Raw genomic sequence first — 22,203 nt, 5'->3', positions numbered from 1 at the left:
GTTGATCATATTTGTATTAATATTATTTGTACAAATCAAACATTATATTAACAAAATATTAGGCTACTATTAGCCTACTTTTTTACCATAATGAAACCAAAGTTCATTTTATTAAGACATGCCGAAATGCTTCTCATTTTATATTTTGTATATTTGTATTTGTTAAAAATACTGGTTGCCTTAATCAAAGCTGAATCAAATTAACAGTATGCGTCATTTGAACTTATTTTATAGTAAACTAACCTTAAACAGCTTGTGTTACTTATAAAATTAGGTTGGAACACAAATAACTTAGTTTACGAAGTTACAATTAGCTAAAAAACCTCTGCTGTCATAACTAATTGATATCCATATAATTTTTTTACAGTGTACAATACCACATTGTTAATTGACTTCATGATTTATTTCCTATTCTCTGAATTTCCCAAATGCTGTTTTCTTGGTCGCAAACATCCATCATATTAATTAGTGTTCTGGGGCAGCAACATTAACACCAGTGGAAAGCAGAAACACAAGGCTTCATTCAGCAGTCTGGCCCACCCCGTTGTTCCTCTCAAACTTCCCTCTCAGAGGAACATGACAACGTATCCCATTGAAGAGAGCCACTATTTGAGAACCTTGCAATGTCATAGGCAGAAGAATACAGAGTACCGAATAGAGAACGCTGTGTGCTTTCTTGCAGAAAAAGATGTAGTATGATTTTCATTTATTCCAGAAGGTGATTTAACTAATTAAATAAATAAATGAATCTCACCTTCTCCCAGACCATCCATCTCTCCATTATTGACCTGTTGATTGAGCTACAGAGAGGAGCAGTCATAAGCCTGCGGTTAAACCTAGGTTAGTTTAGGTTTAGATGGGAGGGACGTTCTCTCTGTTTCTTTTGGATGGTGATTAAAAACTGTAACTGAACTGCTTGGAATGAGCTTCAAAGAGGAGGTTCCCACAGTGAGTTTGTGTGAGAGCTTTGTCCTCACTGCTTTTATTCTGCAGTTTGTGTGTATGAAATGGGATGCAAAGGTATGTTTGAAATTTGCCCTGGTTTGTTCAACTGCTCAATTTAACCTGTGGCACTTTAAAGACATTTAAAGGAACACAATGACTTAAAACCACCTTCGAGTGCTACAAAATCTGTGAAATTTGTGGTGCAAAACCAACAACCAGGTAAAATTTAATAGAGTAAAAAAGATACAGTTAATTTACCCACAAACATTAATATGTTAACATGAGATATAAAGTAGCACCTTTACCCCCTTAGCAGGCACGTGCACACATAGGGCTCAACCTGTGCACTGCACATGCCTTTTTTAGTGTTGGATAGAAAGTGCCCTTCCAAAATGATCAAAAGTGCCCCCGCGACGCGACACACCCTCGGTCCCGCCCTTCAGTAGGTGCGCGACAACACCGCTCTTGAGTACGCGCGCGACAACACAGCTGATCAGAAGGCGCGCGACAACACCGCTCTTTAGTACGCGCGCGCTCTTTAGTACACGCGCCAACCCCATCTCCCACCAACCCCCCCCCCCCCCCCCCCCCCCTCTTTTAAAAAAATGTAAAAGAATGTTTCCACAGTTCCTGAGGCTCCTATAAATGAGACCAAATTATAAAAATAAACACCCTTTAAGTATATATAATTTTTGTCCATTTCAATGGACATCAGGACAGAACTGTTGATTGCATATATGATTGCTAGTATATGATCTTGAAATTTGTTTTCAAAATCACAAACATTAACGTTGTAACATTTTTACTTTAATTTTAAGGTTTTTGTTTTATACAGTGCATCTTGTTAATAAAAATTTAAATTAAAAAAATAATTAAAAATGTTGTCTTCATCTTCCGCATCACTTCACATAATGTCCATATCTGAAATCTTTTCATCTTTTTCATCTTTTCAATCTTTTCATATATGCTCAAGTACTTCAAGATCTGTATATTCTGCATATGAACATGTTTCAACAATGAATTAGTAGGCATGGGCCGGTATACGATTCTGATGGTATGGTAACCTTGGATAAAAATATCACGGTTTTACGATATTGGGATCACTGTGTTAAAATAAATATTTTTACATGTCTGAGTAAAAAACAAAACTTTTTTACTTTTTGAACACAATATATTTTATTTTGAGAAACATTTATTATATATATACATATTTATATACACACACACACACACACACACACACACATATATATATATATATATATATATATATATATATATATATATATATATATATATTAGGGGTGTCACGATTTTGATTTTTAATCGAAATCGATCGAAATTTATGCTCAATTTCGATTATCGAATCAAAAAATAGAATCGTCTATGCTGCCACGCCCCCATGTCACGTCAGCTTGGCTTGCCAAGCGGGAAAAAACAGGCTTGTTGAAGTGCTTGTTAAACTGCAGAAGCAGGAGACCCGTCGACAGAACTTAAACCCTCTCCTCTTTCAATGAAGTTGCTGGTGTGTAAGCATTTTGGATTTCCAGTGAGTTATGTTGACAATGTGTTGTCGACAAAAAAACACAGTTTTGCTAGCTCTGCTATGTACGTATTACGTACGGTTCGTCCGATAGACAACACCGGCATTGCGATCCTCCGCCCGCCCCCGTTGCAAATCCGCTCGCGAAAAGTACACACTCAGGCCCTGTTTACACTGTGTTTGTTTTTAAATGGCATTGTAGAACGACAACGATTTGACATCCACAGTGGCGTGTAGCATTTCTGAGCAGCCCTCCTTCCTCTCTACCTCTGAAACATCACGTGACCACACAGACACAGACGCACACACAGCTTGAGAGAGCAGGTCCAGGCAGTCAGAGGACTGCTTCAATCTTTCACTCACTTGTACTTTGTCATTTTAGCGCACACCTCAGATACTGTTGGCTGGTTCCTGTTGGTTGTGCGTCTTTTCTACCGACGCCATTATAACGACACAGATCACTGCCTATTCACGAGTCCCGAAGAAAAAGTGATTGACAGGTGGTAATTATGTGTGTATCTTGCCTTTATTCATTTACTGTAGGATTTGTTTATCGGTTAAACAAAGACCATGCAGGTCTGGTAGTTTAAACGGTAGGCTACAAATAATTAATTGGTCATTAATTAATTATTCATAATCGAATCGAATCGTGCCTTTTTGGAGGATTTGGAGGATCGTGACACCCTTAATATATATATATATATATATATATATAAAATGTCATTTGACAATATTAAACACCGCTGAGTCAGTTGGTATTTCTGTGTGGAGTTTGCATGTTCTCCTGGTGTTCGTGTGGGTTTCCTCTGGGTGCTCCGGTTTTCCCCACAAGTACAAAAACATGCGGTACAGGTGAATTGGGTAAGCTAAATTGTTCGTATTGTATCTGTGTAATTAAGTGTGTATGGATGCTTCCCAGTGATGGGTTGCAGCTGGAATGGCATCCGCTGCGTAAAACATATGCTGGATAAGTTGGCGGTTCATTCTGCTGTGGCGACCCCAGATTAATAAAGGAACTAAGCTGAAAAGAAAATGAATGGATCATTTTATATACATTTCTGTTACACTGAATGACTTTATATTGAATTCACTGATAGAATAAATGCCTGTGCTTCAGTAAGCAATAGCCTTGCAGGGAAAGAATAGCCTATTTGTCAGTTTAAAGCGATCAAGTTGACGTTTGGTGATTGACGTTGACAACATGCTTAGTTTAGCCTTCTGGGACCTGTGGACATTTCGCTGTCCTGAAGGGCTCTTTTCATCAAAAAGGCCAAACACTTGAAAGACAACAGTCGTTCTCCTCACTGACAATCTTATTTCTATAGAGGAAGAGAAAACTCGCAACTCAAGGGAGATACAAAAGCTTCTTCACAAGCTTGTGTGAGGAAAGAGCATTCCTCAGGCTAGCAGCCACTCCAGGTGCTTTCTGCCATTCATTGTGGTGCCAATACAATAAAGAAAAAGAGAGACTCTATAGTACTGAAGGAGACTAACTCACATTGCACAAAATTTTACAATACAAAAAGCAGAAAATTCTGTTATTAATTACTTACCTGTATGTTGATTCAATTCCCTTGTGACCTTTATTTATCTTCTAAACACAAGTTAAGATATTTTCGATAATCAGAGAGAGCTCTCTGACCCTCCATACACAGAAATGGTCACAAGATCCAGAAAAGGAACCAAGAACTTCCTCAAAACATTCCATGTGAATTCAGTGGTTCAGCTGTTATTACACCAAGCTCAGTGAGCAATTTTGTATGCCAAAAATAAAGTGTAAAAACAATTTGCCATCCTTCCACATCAGATCAGGGTGAGTGTTTACTACGGGCAATATGATGCTTCCTGTTTAGAGTCAGTGGAGTTGCCTGGGATTTGAGAGGTTTTATTGTTTATTTTGATGTCATGATTGTACAGTTTCTCGCTGTTTCTATTTATTTTTGGTCTAAATAATCAAAATGGCAAAATTAATATTGAATAATATGCTAATAATGAACAGGAAGCAGTCGGATTTATCACTTCTTTGGCTCCCTTAACAAATTTCTGTTGTTTGGTCTGCGCTAATTGTAGCGCATTTTTGTATTAGCATACTTTGTAAGAAATTGTGTGCGTGCAAAAAATTGCTGAAATTTTTTTAAATTTATTTTTGTGTTTTTCAATATGCATGTGTTTTTTTTGGTAACAATTTATTTTAGTGGTCCATTTAAGTATTAGTAGACTGTCTGCTTAATATCTGTTGATACTGCTCCTACAACAGACGTTTAACTGACTATAAGAAACTTTGCAAGTACATGTCAACTTACACTAACCCTAACCCAAACCTAACAGTCTACTTATAATCTAATGAGAATTAGTTGGCATTCAACAAACGAACCATCAAAATAAAGAGTGACCATTTTTGTAAGTTGCAGTGTGTTTCTCTATTTGCACGTGTACACGTGTTGTAAAAGTTACAAATATCTTATCTCAGTTTGTTAATCATTTTCTATTCTCATTTTTTATATTCATATTCGTGTTTTCCTGAAATTGAGCTCTCTCGATTATCATTGATATCTATTTAGCTAATACACGCTCAACGGCCACTTTATTAGGTACACTCGTCCAATTGCTCGTTAATTAAAATTTCTAATCAGCCATTCACATGGCAGCAACTCAATGCATTTAGGCATGTAGACATGGTCAAGACGATCTGCTGCAGTTCAAACCGAGCATCAGTTTGGGGAAGAAAGGCGATTTACTTGACTTTGACAGTGGCATAGTTGTTGGTGCCAGACGGGCTGGTTTAGGTTTTTCAGAAACAGCTGATCTACTGGGATTTTAACGCACAACCATCTCTAGGGTTTATAGAGAATGGTCTGAAAAAGAGAAAATATCCAGTGAGCGGCAGTTCTGTGGGCGCAAATTCCTTGTTGATATCAGAGGTCAGAGGAGAATGGCCAGACTGGTTCCAGCTGATAGAAAAGCAACCGTAGCTCAAAAAACCACTAGTTACAACCGGGGTATACAGAAGAGCATTTCTGTCTATGGTCAGAATTTGGCATCAACAACATGAAAGCATGAATCCATCCTACCTTGTAGGACAGTTCAGGCTGCTGGTGGTGTAATGGTATGGGAGATATTTTTTTGGCACACTTTGGGCCCATTAGTACCAATAATGTGCATCGTGTCAACACCACAGCCTACCTGAGTATTGTTACTGACTATGTCCATCCCTTTATGACTACAGTGTAACCATCTTCTGATGGATACTTCCAGCAGGATAACACGCCATATCATAAAGCCCGAATCATCTCAGACTGGTTTTTTTAAACATGACAAGGAGTTCACTGTACTCAAATGGCCTCAACAGTCACCAGAGCTCAATCCAATAGAGCAGTGATTCTCAAACTGTGGTACGTGTACCACTAGTGGTACGCAGGCTTCCTTCTAGTGGTACGCGGACGAATGAAATATGTCATGTACATGCTACATATATTTTAAAATGTATCAAAAATTATGTATATTATGTGCCATATATGACATATAGCCTATATTTATGGAATAATCTGCCACGTTTTATTTACTGTGCAGGGTTGTAGCTACTTTACTGGGCCTACTATGCTACTGTATTTCAATACTGCTCATTATGGTGGTACTTGGAGATACAATTTTTTTCTGAGGTGGTACTTAATGAAAACATTTTGAGAACCACTGCAATAGAGCACCTTTGAGATGTGGTGGAATAAGAGATTGGCATCATGGATGTGCAGCCCACAAATCTGCAGCAACTGCGTGATGCTATCATGTCAATATGGACCAAAATCTCAGAGGAATATTTCCAGTACCTTGTTGAATCTATGCCACAAAGGATTAAGGCAATTCTAATGGCAAAAGGGGTCCAACCTGATACTAGTAAAGTGTACCTAATAAAGTGACCATTGTTTGTAATGAGTTATCTGATCATTACTATATTAAAGAATATAACTTTGTATATTGAACAAGACATATTTTGTATAATGATCAAAACTGACTGATACACATTTGACTCCAGTTTGAACCTGTCATAGATGAACGACTGGATTACTTTTGTGGAGTTTTTGCTGCTCGAACATAATCTGGCCCGAGATTTTGCACTCAGTGGCTCCCTGCTGTCGGGAAATAGGCTTTCTTTCACAGGGAGCGCCTTCACATGGTATTTTTGGACAGCACAGAACATATTTATTTTCCTGCTGGAACTGAACAGTGCATTGTGCGCCATAGGTTTCTAGAGCAGCGTGTCAGTCCCTGAGCTGAGGAGAGGGACGCCAGCGCTCTCTCAATAGTGTCCATTTACACACCTCATTTAAAGCCAATCCTCATTTGCTCTGGTTATTGTCACTGTTTCTGTGCGTCACACACAGATGTACTGTTATGCTATAGACTCATTTAAATATTATAAACAGAAATAGTTACATGCCTTTGAAGATGCAAAGCATATGCTTGGCTTATACATTGCATCTATAACAGGCGTGATTATAATTCTGGCTCCATTACAGGCACTCGCAATAGTTTTAAATTTAGTCTGATCTCTTCAGTGTCCTGGCAGTTTCAGTTAGGAAATAGAAATGAAGACTTTACAGAAAATAATACTGTATAATAAATTTACTTTGTAGATATATTAGTTTTGACAGCCATATCACCCTGCAGTCCAAGACTGGTTGGTCACCATAGCTAAGTAGGGCTGAGCCTGGTCAGTACCTGGATAGGAGACCACATGGGAAAACTAGGTTGCTGTTGGAAGTGGTGTTAGTGAGGCCAGCAGGGGGCACTCAACATGTGGACTATGCAAGTCCTTATCCTAAATCCTAAAGTGAAGGGGACTCTATACTGTCAGTGAGCACCGTCTTTCAGACGAGACGTTAAGCCGAGGTCCTAACTCTATGTGGAGCATTAAAAATCCATGGCACTTTTCGCAAGGAGTAGTGGTGTAACCCTGGTGTCCTGGCCAATTTTCCTCCCTTGGCCTCCCAGTCATCCTCATCCTCAGAACTGGCTCTATCACTCTCTACTTCACCAATAGCTGGCGCTGTTGTCCTGTGGCTGCTGTCACATCAATTAAGTGGATGCTGCATGTTGGTGATGATGTGGAGACCCCCCTCTCATGATTGTAAAGTGCTTTTGGGTGTATAAAAACACATGACTTACTTATTGATGATGGGTCATTATTAACTTAGCTTGATATATTTAAAGATATTTAGGCCTTTGATTTGATTTTGAACTATTTTTATAAAAAAAAAAATATATATATATATATATATATATATATATATATATATATATATATATATATATATATATATATATATATATATATATGGCTGTTTTAGGTCACTTGATGGTTAGTATTTTCACTCCAAGTATATAGGTTGAAATCAGAATAACTTTATTACTATATGCTAATGTCATTTGTATTTTGACAAATAATTTTCATTTAAAACTTAAAATACTGTTTTCCATTTTTTATGTAGGTTTGTTTTCGGGTGTCCTTAAACAACTCATCATTGCATGTAATGATAAATCTCTTAACTAACTTCAACCAAAATCCCCAAAACGATATAAGTTTATATAGAAGTATAATAGTCCAACACATTTTTGTTCCATTTACGTCCTCTTATTTTTTCCAACATATACACTACCTGACAAAAATCTTGTCGTTGATGCCAGTTGTAAGTTCAACAAATAATAACTTGACTTTTCTAGTTGATCATTTGGAAAAGTGGCAGAAGGTAGATTTTATCTGATGTTCTGTTAAACTGCATCCCAATCATCACAAATACTGCAGAAGACCTATTGGAACATGAAGCCAAGATTCTCACAGCAATCAGTCAAGTTTAGTGAAGGAAAAATCATGGTCTGGGGCCTCCAAATCAAAGTTCCTGAAAAGTTCCTCCTCCGAAGGAGACTCTTGATGAACTCTGGGAGTCCTGCAAGAATGCTTTCTTTGCCATTCCAGATGACTTTATTAATCAGTTCTTTGAGTGATTGCAGAGATGTATGGATGCAGTCCTGCAAGCTCATAGGAGTCATCCACAATATTTATTTATTTTCCACTGCACCATGACTTTATAATCTATACTGTACATCATTTCTGTTAAGTGACAAGACTTTCGTCTCAGCAGAGTCAGACCTTACTGTAATTAAAAAATTAAATATCAAGGCATGATCATATTTTATTTTGGTGAAATAAGCGTAATCTAGAGGCCTTTGCCTTTCGTATAAGACACTTCTGATACAAATGATCAACTAGAAGTCAAGTTATTATTAGTTGTTCCTAAAATGTAGATAGGCAATAAGACTTTTGTCATGTAGTGTTATTTGCTTGCTCCAAGAATTAACTCTAAAATTGGCAAATAAAAAATGAAGACTTAAAATGCAAAGCCTCTTAGTGCCGTCTGAAATTTTCCTGTAAAATGAACATTTGAGCTTCAAATAAGCATCAAGGATCATGTGTTTATGACCACATATTTCACTTTTATGATAATGAATATGTTATTATCATTTTCTTTATAGTGAAATAACTGATCATACACATAGGGGGCTGTGAAAAATGCTAATTAAATTATAGAGGGTTTTGCATCTGAACTCTTCAAATTAGAATTACCCATACATTTTTCCCTAAAATGCAGTCAGAAATCCTGGAATTCTGCACTACCACCCACCACACCATTTAAAGGATAGATTTTTCTCAAATTGAAATAGTGTTTGCATGAATCCACCGCACTCTGCACGTCCCCTGTGAGGAATTCAGAGCAGACGCAGTTCCTATGCAAGCATGTGTGTTTGCTTAAGTGTGTGAACGTTTAAGGGAAGACGTAGAACAGTATTTCCTTATCCGCAGGAACAGAGCTGACTTTATTCTTGTAGTAGTTCAACAGTTGATTAAAGCCTCTACCCAAAGCTGAGATCATTGCTGACGGCGTGTTTCACATACCTGTACATTTAACCACATCTCACAAGGTAATATCTGTTTTATTGAAACCAAATTGATGGAATGTTATTTATTTAATGAAAGGTGAATCTGGAGTGCACCATTTCTGAAGTGTTCCAAAATATTTTGCATTCTTGTTTGACTGTGAAGCAACAGGAATCTTCTAATGTCCTCTAATGCACAAACTCTGCCATTGGAATCAGGAAAAGAGGCTACATTTTAAAAAGGAAAACCCCTTTTAAGGTTAAAAACCAGTGTTGGCTTAAGGTCACTGCTGCCTCTATTATGGTATGTGTTTAGATAATGACATTCCTTGCATTTTAATGTGTCTGCTCATTTATTTATTAAAAATAAATAAATAAAGGAGTTTTAAAGGAAAACCCATGGGACAGGCTGCAGTCAATGCATTTACACATCCACAAACATACATGACTGTGTCTACCCACTTTATCACAGTCGGTTTAGTTTGGCTTTTTTGCCATTGACCAAAATAGAAGACTATTGATTGAAAAATGAAAGCAGATCTGGCACACAGAAATGGTGTTCTTTTTAAAATCACAACAGTTACACTTGGTAGACATAGATATTCGATTTGGAAATGAGTCACAGTTGTCTAATGTTGACATTTAAACATCTAGGTATTTGGCTAGATTGTGAATTATCCTTTAAACCCCATATTAGGGGTGCATGGTTTACCGGTACTATATCGCGATATTATGGCTCCAAAATACTGGAGGTGCCACTGTAGTTTGTAAACTTGTTTGTGGTATCGTCATTAATGGTTTATCTACAAAAGATAATGTTGCATGTGGAAAAGTCACTAAATTGCTCACACGTTTGGAAAACACTTGACCATTTTATTTTAATAGTCTTTGGAGCCCTTTAAGGTTGCAAAACTGTGTAGAATTTGCTCCTTTTATGTTAACCTATTGCACGTTTTCTAACACACATCTGAATCGGTTGATTTCTGTTCCTGTACATATGATTTAGTAGCTACAACAACAGCAGCAATGTCGTTAAAGAACAACTCACAAGTCAAAGTGATCATTTTTAATTGCTTTGGCTTGTTACCTGATAAGACTGAAAGAAAAAAGAAAAAACAACACTAGATGAAAAACCCAAAATAGCAACAGGAAACATTGAAACCATATTTAACTACTTCATATCACCTAGTTGTGTTGGAAAAGATGCTTCTTTTCTAACAAATTGAATTTGGTATAATTTGTATTTTTATTTTAATGTATTTTTGTTGGCCAGTTATTTACAAAATAAACAAAAATAATTAATACATTTGAGGTGAAGTGACGTGCAAATAATAATTTTTCAGTAATAAGAGAATTATAAAAATAAATTTAGGTAGGCCTATTATAATATAAAATAAAGTATCTGACTTTATTAAGTATGTTCTTTATAATTTGAGTTATGAATTACTTTACAGTATTGCAATGTTACTTGGTATCATGATACTTCAGCTGGTATTGTATTGTAAGGTGAATTAAAGGTATCACGACAACTCAACCCCATATTGATTCTAAAATTTAAAAATAATATTGGTTCTTAGGTTCTCTTTATCGTTTTATTCATTGTTTTTCATTTCAAGTAAGAAATGGTTTCTTTATTTTCTCAAATAGTTTAAAAAAAAAACTTTAAATACTGTCTTCAACTCTCTATGTAGGTTTGTTTTAAGATGTCCGTATATAGAACCCATCATTGCATATTATATGAACACTGTTAAACCCAACAGTCAACTTTATCAAATGAAATGAGTGTAGTTAACTCAAAATGTACTGAAAGTTAATTCTACTCATCTGAAAAGAGTTTTGAACTCGATGTTGAAAGTAATAAGTTAATTAAATTCCTCATTACTTCAACTTAAATGGAGTATGTTCACAGTACTCATATAGATTCGTTATTTAACTCAGATGGTTTGTTGCAATCAGTTTCCTCAAGCGGTTTGAGTTGCCTTATTGGGTTTTACAGTGCTCAGTTGGTTTGAGGTCTCTTCATTTGTTGGGTTTTACTGAGCTCAATTTGCTTCATTTACTCAAATGGATAAAGTTCACAGTACTCATTAGGATTCGTTTTTGAACTTAAATGGTTTGTAGCAATCGGTTTCCTCAAATGGTTTGAGTTACCTTAACTTATTGGGTTTTACAGTGAAGCTCTTGGTTTGCTCTAACCTAAGACAATATCGTTTGTGTTTGTTTCTTTTTAAATGTGTTTATTGTAGTTTCCCTTCTTATTTAAAGCAGTTTTTTTGTTCCCATTTACCTATTCATATTCTATTCGACACATGCAACAGTTACTTTATTTCCAAGAATTACAACAAAAAGTGGCCGTAGGTCCTTTCAATACAAAGCTGTTATTGACTGGAATAATCTTCCTTCTTTTAGATCAATTAAGACATTTAGTCTTTTCAGGAATTATTTATTTTCTTTTTTAAAAACAACGTGTAAATGTTATTAATATTGGTTCCAATTTACATGCTTTATTTGTAAATCAAATTGTACTATTGATTATGTTTTTGTTCGCTTGGGCTTACTGTGGGAAGTTTTTCAGGTGAAGTGTGCTGCTTGTTTGTTTGTTTGTTTTATTTATCTGCATGTTTGTTATAATGTGTTGTACTTCCTTTGATTTATGTACTTCTCAGGGACTCCTTGAAAACCAGATAGTTCATCTCAAGGGGCTATCCCATTTAATAAATTCAAAATCAAATGTACAAAAGATGTCACATTTGTGATTCACCTTTTCAACTAGGGTGCTGTTTGCTGCTTTTAAAGGGAAAGTTCACCCCCATTTTTTTTAATTCAAAAACTTTCTTTACATTAAAGTTGTTCTAAACTTTTATGAATGCATTTCTGCTGTCAAAACAAAACACGATTTCTTCCTTCTAATGTATAGCTTTTCTGTTTATATGTACTTTATGTATCTCATGATGTAATAGTGATTTATTTGTACTTACCTAACGTCTACTCTATTTGGCTTTACATTATTCTTTCTTTTTTTAATTACACAGCAAGCTTTTACCTTCTGTTATTATAGAACAAGTCTACCTGGGTGGGGATTCGGGGCTGTTTTATGATAAAGTCATATGCTGTATGTTTTCTATATTAAACAAAAACTGAAATAATAAAAACAGTTGTTTACAAAAAAACAAACAAACAAGATATTCTGAAGAATGTTGGAAAAAGCAGCCATTGACACCCGTATTAGGATCAAAAAATAACCTGTAAGTCAATGACAGATTTTTTTCCCAACAATTTTGAGTTTATCTTTGTGTTCAACAGAAGAAAGAAACTCAAATGGTTTTAGACCAAGTGAATGAGGAATAATTAGTAATGACAGAATTTATATTTTTGGGTGAACATTCCCTTTAAGATGCATTTTGCTTAGCACATTGCCATTTACACCTGCTGTTATTACACCCCCCCCCCCCCCCCCCCCCCCTTCAACCACTTTTTCCCTCAGAGGAGGAAAGTCTATTGATAGGTGTTTGTATGGGCTTTTTCTGTCTTCCGATCTTCCAAAACAAGCTCATGCAGTTTGCATATGAATGTGAAAGGAAACAACGGAGAGCAGCTTATGATTTTTAATGACATAGTTTAAGTCCCATCTGGCCAGAACTTTTTAACAAAACATCCGGCAAATCTTTACGAATTAAAAGGTACTATGCAAGACAACCAGGACAAATTTTGAGCTCAATTCTCTCCTTTTGACTCTAGATAAAGTCCTGGTTATAATAAATGTTTTCCAGATCAGAACAAATATGTACAATCAGACATCAGTGGAATAGGGGAACTGTGAGGAAAAACACACACTCGCACTATCAAATGGAATGAAAACACACACAAAATCTTGCTTGCACTGTAAAATGTCCACTGTCATACCATATCCATGACTTTATCCAAACTTTTCCCACAATTTTATGTTCTGTTTCTAATATAAACAAACAGTAGGACACTGTAAATGTACCTAAAATGTGTAATTGTGCAAGGTGATCAATGTCAATTAGGTTTCAGCCAAATACTTGATGAAAAGCAAGATTATAAATACTGCACATACTGTATGTAGCCTTCTACTATGCCTGTTCAAAGGAACAACACAGGTAATGTGTTTATACGAAAGACGGAACATCTATATTAATGACATCTATTGTTCATTAATCACTCAATCAGCAGCACTTCAACCCTTCAACTCTCCAGGTTTACTAAATAAGAAACACATGTAACATGTGTTTCTCTCCAACAGGGATGCTTTTGTCAAAATAAGTGAGGCACTGTGGCACTTGAACACACAGTCCTATCCATTGTATCCAGGTTGAAAGTAACTTTTTTTTCTTATTCCCAAATGGATGCTTGTTGCTATGAAGCTTATCAGATATGTAGTAATTACTGTTTTGTGTGTGTGTGTGTGCATGTGTGCGTGCGCGTGTGTGTGTGTGTGTGTGTGCACATATATACACACACACACACACACACACACACATACACTCACCGGCCACTTTATTAGGTACACCTGTCCAACTGCTAGCTAATGCAAATTTATAATCAGCCAATCACATGGCAGCAACTCAATGATTTAGGCATGTAGACATGGTCAAGACGGTCTGCTGCAGTTTAAACCGAGCATTAGAATGGGTAAGAAAGGGGATTTAAGTGACTTTGAATGTGGCATGGTTGTTGGTGCCACACGGGCTGGTCTGAGTATTTCAGAAACTGCTGATCTGCTGGGATTTTCACGCACAATCATCTCTAGGGTTTACAGAGAATGGTCTGAAAAAGAGCAAATATCCAGTGAGCCGTTCTGCCTTGTATAAGCAGTTCAGGCTGCTGATGGTTTAATGGTGTGGGGGATATTTTCTTAGCACACTTTGGGCCCATTAGTACAAATTGAGCATCGTGTCACGCCGCAGCCTACCTGAGTACTGTTGCTGACCATGTCCATCTCTTTATGAACACAGTGTACCCATCTTGTGATTCTTCCAGCAGGATATTGTGCCATGTCATAAATCGTTAATCATCTCAGACTGGTTTCTTGAACATGACAATGAGTTCACTGCACTCGATGGCCTCCACAGTCACCAGACTTTAATCCAACAGAGCACCTTTGGGATGTGGTGGAACATCTAGGATGTGCAGCCGACAAATCTGCAGCAACTGTGTGATGCTATCATGTCAATATGGACCAAAATCTCAAAGAAATATTTCTAGTACCTTGTTGAATCTATGCCACAAAGGATTAAGGCAGTTCTTAAGGCAAAAGAGATTCCAACCCGGCACCAGTAAAGTGTACCTAATAAAGTGGCCAGTGAGTTTATATTTCTTGCATCAGAACTTTTTACATAATTAGGTACTTGTAGACTTTCGATGCTATTATCCCTTTGCCACTTGAACTAGAATGAACTAATCAAACATCATGAAAGGTTGAGCGGCACAATAAAAGGAAGCAGTGAACAAGAAACTTCATTAATGGTCATATTCATATTTGCTTATATTTTTGTTTGCTAATACCATGCAGGACATTGTGGCATATCTGCGATCAAAAACATGTTGCGGTTTTCCTAAATTGCGCTTACCCGCTCAAAACAAAACTGGAAGTCTGTTAAAAGAAAAGTACTGTGTAAACATTTGCACAGATTTCTGTTTGAGCAAGAAGGCGTGCTCTGCATCCTGGGGCTGCTCAATAAGGAGCCTTGTTATATGCGGGTTGTTGACCCTGCTGTTTATAAAATGTGCTTTTCATAAGTGACATAGTAGCTTAGTGTGACCCTCACCTACCCAAAAGTTTGACATAGTATGTGGGCTGTGATTGGGCTACAAAAAGACTTGCAGAAATGTACTTATAAGCCAACGCTCAGTCCTTTGGGGGGGGAAAAAAATCGCTGACATCACTTGTAAGGTCTTGCCCACGCATGCCATTCATGTATCATGGTGTATTTTTACCCTATGTGTGTTTAAAAAACAACAGGAGGTTCCTTTTTGAATTCACTTGGATCAGTGACAAACATAACAAATTATTTAAATTTGATCAGCAAAGAAAGAAAAGTCAGACATGGTCTGATGGTAATGAAATCTCAAAGCACTTTTTAAAAAGTAAACGCATAGCTCTTACTCGTCATCACATATGAGTAAAGAATCACATATGTGATTTTAGGCTCTTTGCTCATAGGAAAGGAGCTAAAGTGACCATCTGACATGGTGAATCACCAACTCCACAAGTTCACATTTTCTGAACGCTGCATAACTAAACGTCTCTGGTTTGAGTCCTTCTTCATTGGCAATAGTAACAACATTTCATGTCTAAATTGAGCTCAGGTATTCTGTTTCCACTGATCATTCTTGAGATGTTTCAGCAGCTTAATTAGAGTTCACCTGTGGTAAATTCAGTTGATTGGACTTGATTTGAAAAGGCATACACCTGTCTATATAAGCTCCCTGTCTAGCTCCCTTAGTCAGGGAGGTGATCAAGAACCCAATGGTCACTCTGTCTGAACTCTAGTGTTCTTTTGTGGAGAGAGGAGAACCTTACAGAAAGACAACCATCTGTGCAGCAATCCACCAATCAGGCCTGTGTGGTAGAGTGGCCAGACAGAAGCCACTCCCCATCTGGAATTTGCCAAAAGGCATCTGAAGGACTGTCAGACTAAGAAACAAATGCTCTGGTCTGATGAGACTAAAATTGAACTTGTTGGAGTGAATGCCAGGCGTTACGTTTAGAGAAAAGCAGGCACCGCTCATCACCAGGCTAATACTATCCCTACAGTGAAACATGGTGATGGCAGCATCATGCTGTGGGGATGTTTTTCAGCAGCAGGAACTAGACGATGTAGAGGGAAAGATGAATGCAGCAATGTACAGAGACATCCTGAATGAAAACCTGCTTCAGAGTGCTCTTGACCTCAGACTGGTGCAACGGTTCATCTTCCAGCAGGACAGTGACCCAAAGCACACCACCAAAATATCAATGGAGTAACTTCACAACAACTCGGTGAATGTCCTTGAGTGGCTCAGCCAAAGCCCAGACCTAAATCCTATTGAACATCTCTGGAGAGATCTGAAAATGGCTGTACATCGTCGCTTCCCATCCAACCTGATTGAGCTTAAGAGGTACTGCAAAGAGGAATGAGCAAAAATTCCCAAAGACAGGTGTGCCAAGCTTGTGGCATTACATTCAAAAAGACTTGAGGCTGTAATTGCTGCCAAAGGTGCATCAACAAAGAATTGAGCAAAGGCTGTGAATATACAGTTGAAGTCAGAATTATTAGCGCCCCTTTTTGATTTTTTTTTTCTTTTTTTAATATTCAAATTATGTTTAATAGAGCAAGGAAATTTTCACAGTATGTCTGATAATATTTTTTTTTCTTCTGGAGAAAGTCTTATTTGTTTTATTTCGGTTAGAATAAAAGCAGTTTTCAATTTAAAAAAAAACAAAAGTTTTTTTTTTTTTTCTTGATAGTCTACAGAACAAACCATTGTTATAGAATAACTTGCCTAATTACCCTAACCTTAACCTTTTTAACCTAGTTAAGCCTTTAAATGTCACTTTAAGCTGTCTTGAAAAATATAAAGTAAAATATTATTTACTGTCATCATGACAAAGATAAAATAAATCTGTTATTAGAGATGAGTCATTAAAATTATTATGTTTAGAAATGTGCTGAAACAATCTTCCCTACATTAAACAGAAATTGGTTATTTTACATAAATTAATTCACATCAGCATTAAACATTAACAGGCTGCCCACTCACTAGTTGCACAATCAAATTCACAAGATGCTGTGCTCTGCAATAAATGCAAATCTTTTCTTTTTTAATTGCCAAAGGATGAAGCTGTAAATAGTCAATGATTAAAGTTCATTTTTACACCACAGGAATAAAAACCTGACCCTGTGTTCTTTGGGACTCGTCTAATTCAATACAGTATACAAAGCAAAGTTTAAAAAATCTTTAGCCATTTTAAAATGGTAATAGTTGCTTGAGTGGAGATTTATATGTCATTTTATTAGCAGGTCAATGTAAAAGTCACCAAAGTGATTTTTCTAATGTGGCAAATCTGCAAGGCCCGGCAGATTGACTGATAAGATCACAAAAGGAACTTTTTAAGAGTTCTCAGAACTATTGGTTAAAGTATCCACATTATGGCATGTTCGCACTCCAGAAACCTTTTGGTTTTTTGTTTTAGCAATGCTTTATCACTTTTACTTCAGAGTAAAGGACTAGCCAGCACAATAGGAACCACATACAAATATACTACAGTGACATAAATGTACATAGAAGTCCCAATCCTGTGTTTCCCCGTCACTTGTCCGCTACAGCAAAGCAACCTCAAAACAAACAATTAATGGTTCACAGAATTTATATTTTTTATATTTTTGTCAGATTTTTTGTATATTTCATTTTTAAGATTGGTTCCTCGTCAGACTCAGGCTTTAATTGATAAGCTAAAGCTGTGTTGAAAATCCATAATCCAGAAATGTGCTCTATGAAGTACACCAACCACGACAGATTACAAAAAGTACAACAGCAGTATACAGAAGTATAACTGCAGTAAAAGTAAGTACAATAGCCAAATTGCAATAAACTGAAGTATAAACATAGTGCAAATCCAGTACAATAAAGTTCAACAGCAGTAAATTGCAGTAAACTGGAGTAAAAACAAGTAAACTCCGTCTTTACTGCAATTGCCATGCTGTGTATGCCAATGGTGTGGTAAAAACTGCACTGCACTTGTGTTCCTATGGGTATGTTCTTCAACATCTTCCAAGAATATTTTGTGCATTTTCAGGGATGTGTTTTTTGGATTCAAGTAATTGTCTAAATAGAATTTTAAGAAAACAAATCATAAAAAATAACTGCAGTGACCTGAACAGTACAACAGCAGTAGCCTAATACAACACAAAATTCAATGTGACTGCAAAATTGTTGTATAATAAGGTATAAAGACAGTTTAACTATAAAGCAATATAGTTTAACAGCAGTAAACTCTGCAGTGCAACTGAAGTAACATTAAATAACTGAGAGGGGCAATATAGTGATGTTTTTATATAATTGCACTTAGATACATAAGTATTAAAAGTGCACTTTAGTTGTATTATGTTATGCAGTATTGTAGATGTATTTCTGTACACTTCTGTAAAGTGCAATACGATATATTGCAGTAGTACTTCAGCAATACAACTAAAGTTCTAAAACCTCATTTAGAAACCATTGTCCAGCAAGCAGGAAATGTAGCTGTAGGCTGCAGTTGTACTGTAGTAGTACTTCAGTAGTATCGCAATAGCAGTACTGCATTATCGTAGTTGTAGAATCACTTTAGTACTATTGCAGTAGTTGTACTGTAGTAGTTCTTCCTACCAAAACTAAAGAAATCCACTTTAAAATATAGTATAAAATGTATCCGGCTAACCAAATAATTTCCAAATATGTTTTTTTTTTTTTTTTTTTGATGAAGGATGATGAAACTTTAAAACATTTATTTTGTAGCTATGAATTTGTCCAGAAATTTTGGTTAGACTTGTATCATTATTTGAACAGCCCTCCTACCTTTGCATACTCATTTAGTTAAAAAATTTTTTTAAGAAGTTATCTTCAACTTTTTTATCTTGTTTGGAGTTTTTTTTTTACAGAAACAAAAGTGCATGGCTTCAATCCATACTTTTCCAATTGCTCATGCATTTGATTTCCATATGTGTGACAACAAAAACTGTCAGATTTTTGGAACTATATGAAGAACTGTTGTCTACTGACTGCTTTGAGTTAGATAGCTTTCCTATAATGCTCTTAATTTATTTTCATACACTTTTGTACAATTGTAATTCACTTACCACTTTCTTTGTTAGTCTTTTTTCTCTCCCCAGTTAATGTAACTTGCATTTTCCTCTCTCGTACCTCTCTTTTATTGATTGTGGTTGTATATTTTCATTCATGAATAAAAATGAAAATATCATTTGCCTTGCTGTTTATTTTAAATCAGAGGCAGCAGCGCCATCTTGTGGAATTAAATGTGAATAGACAGTGCTGTCTAAAGTGTTCTTCTAAAATTAGATTTTTCACGGCTCATGTGTGTAGGTTTAGCAGTTTCATGTTTATGCTAATAAGTTATTTTCACTGCCTTTAAAGTGAAATGACGAAACAAACATGGGAGGCAGGAGGAAAAACGCTTATTTTATAAGAAAATGTCATACGACTCAGGTTTATGGATCTATTCATAACCAGATGTAAATTCCCTTTGCGGGAAATTTTTCCCTTTTTTCTGTTATAAACGAATGATCTAGTAAATCTAATAAAGCACAAAACTGAGAAGAACAGACAGCTATTTACCTCGATACAGTTCACGCGAGAAGTTAAGTTGTAAGAGTATGGCAAGCCGTATTAACATTTAATCTATAACCCGTAGTATTTGCATCCATCCTTTCATTCATTTTCATTTCGGCTTAGTAGTCCCTTTATTGATCTGGGGTTGCTACAGTGGAATGAACCACCAACTTATTCAGCATATGTTTAATGCTGCCATTCCAGCTGCAACCCATCATTAGGAAACAACCATACGATCTCATTCACACTCATACACTACGGGCCATTTAGCTTGCCTTACCCAATTCACCTGTATATGTTTTTGGACTGTGGGGGAAACCGGAGCACACGGAGGAAACCCACATAAACACGGGGAGAACATGCAAACTCCACAATTGACACAGCCGGGGCTCGAACCAGTGACTTGCTGTGAGTAGCTACTCGTTCATTAGATTCTACCTATTAATTAGATACAATCTAATTAGGAACTATACATAATAAATAAGTACTACTCATTCATTATAAACTAGTACTCATTCATTATATACTTCTTATCCATTAGATTTATTAGGTATAGCCTACTCATTAAATAGACACTAGTTCCTATTCAGCTATAGTTCTTATTTTAATAGTGACTACTATTCTCTCTCGATCTGTCATTGAGATATCAACTATTCAGCTTTGACTATGTATTCCAGCTCGGACTAGTACATATTTTTATGTTCTAGTAGGTAATCATAGTTACTTATTAATAAGATAGTTCTTAATATAGATACTAGCACTTTTTTTTATAGATAATAGTAATTATTCATTAGGAACAAGTATTAATTCAGTGGATACTAGTATAAATTTAGTAGAGAAAGTGCTAATTAATTAGATACTATTATTAAATAGATGGTTCTTGTAAAATACATACTACAATTTATTTAAAAGATACTAGTGGACATTTATAAGTTAGTACTTGTTTGAAATGTTACTAGTAAAAATCTTTATTTTACTGATAAAATGTTTAATTGAACTCTACTCTTCCATTTCCAGAAATTCATTCATATAAGACGAGTAAAAAAGCAGAACTGACTAGTAAAATAAGAATTCCCTAATCAAAAAATCCTTAAGGATCCCAATAGGATTTCTTTATAGGATTTCAATTCAAATTTCTTGATTTTTTTATAGGATTCTTTAAAAAAATCCTATAGGATTCCAATAGGAGCTTTCTTATAGGATTGTTTTGAAAAATCCTAAAGGATTCCAATAGGATTTCTTTATAGGAATCAAATTAGAATTTTTATCATATTTTGGAACCATTCCTACTGGATTTCAATGGGATTTTTTTTTCTTAAAGGATTGTTTTATAGGACAAGACATAAAAATCTTTTAGGATAATTTCTACAGTATTTTAATGGGATCCAATTTATATCTTAATTTAGATACACTTTTCTATTGTCTCTCTTAGTCTACTATACAATAGATTTGAATGTATTATGCAGTTTGCTAATGCTCACTTTCATGTACAGTATTAGTGCACAAATTTCTAAACAAACATACCTAGACCAAAATGCCGCCAGACCAAACTGTGGGCTGGCCCACACAAAACCAAAATCCACTGTGGGCCCAAAACAAGTCCACACAAAGTGAAGTGTATATGGCCACACTGGGCAAAGTATAGGTATACTGGTGCACAGTATCTGGGTTAGAAGTATGCGGGTATGTGGGTATTTAGTAATTAACAAAATAGGTCCCACTAACACTAAGTTGAGTCCAGGCACAAAATGTCCCAGTATAGCACTCATAGAAAGAAGTGTGGTTATGAACATGCAGGGCCATTGTGGCTTTAACATGAAACAAATCTTCACTTCTACTATGAGGCAAAATAGCACAATATTACTTTAACTGCATAATTACATATTTTTAAAGATAAAGTCAGTAATAAATGAAGCCTTCTAAAAATATAAAGACAACATGGACTATTTTTCAAAGGTTTGGGAGAAGACTGCTTTATTTTATAAAAATGCAGATATAAAAGTAACCTTGTAAATAATTATTCCTGTTTAAAATGCTAACTTTTCCATTTAAATATGTTAAAATATAATTTATCCCAATGATGTTAAAGCTGCATTTGAGGCATTTGTGTCCTACAATAAATCATTCTAATGATTTCATTCTTATTTTTATTAACCCAAAACTTAGTTATAAAAGATAGTGTATGATATATAAATACTAGTAAAAAGTACTATAGTTGGCCTAATGAATAAGTACTAGTACCCATTAAACAGACACTATTTAATAAATAAAATGAATAAGTACTGGTATCTAATAGTTAAGTACTAGTACCTAAATAATAGGTATCTAAGGTAATGAATGAGTAGTATCTAATAAAAACAACTAGTGTCTAATGAGTATAATATAAAATAAAATTATGAAATCAAAAATAATACATTTTTAACTTTTATTCAGTGTTTACAATGCAAATCCAGTTA

The 22,203-nt window shown here is 35.7% G+C and overlaps 1 protein-coding gene across 9 annotated transcripts in view; it reads right to left on the bottom strand.

The window, feature by feature from the left end:
* acana (aggrecan a) overlaps window positions 1-22,203 on the bottom strand; it is a 52,156-nt gene that overhangs the window by 26,338 nt on the left and 3,615 nt on the right. For 4 of the 9 annotated variants that reach the window (XR_015496160.1, XM_087261744.1, XM_087261750.1 and 1 more), the window contains exon 1: window positions 755-838. The exons of 2 other annotated variants lie outside the window; for them this stretch is intronic. The gene's annotated coding sequence lies outside the window, so the exon portion shown is untranslated. Of the gene's footprint in view, window positions 1-754; window positions 1,504-4,041; window positions 4,170-22,203 lie in introns of those variants that run through there. 3 more of the 9 variants (XR_015496162.1, XM_087261745.1, XM_087261751.1) reach the window with 3 other exon arrangements.

Source organism: Danio rerio, chromosome 7 (assembly GCF_052040795.2).
Source record: "Danio rerio strain M-AB ecotype USA chromosome 7, GRCz13ab, whole genome shotgun sequence".
Lineage (NCBI taxonomy): Eukaryota > Metazoa > Chordata > Actinopteri > Cypriniformes > Danionidae > Danio > Danio rerio.
The sequence above is the reverse complement of the archived record's forward strand: the minus strand, read 5'-3'. Positions and strand labels throughout refer to the sequence as shown.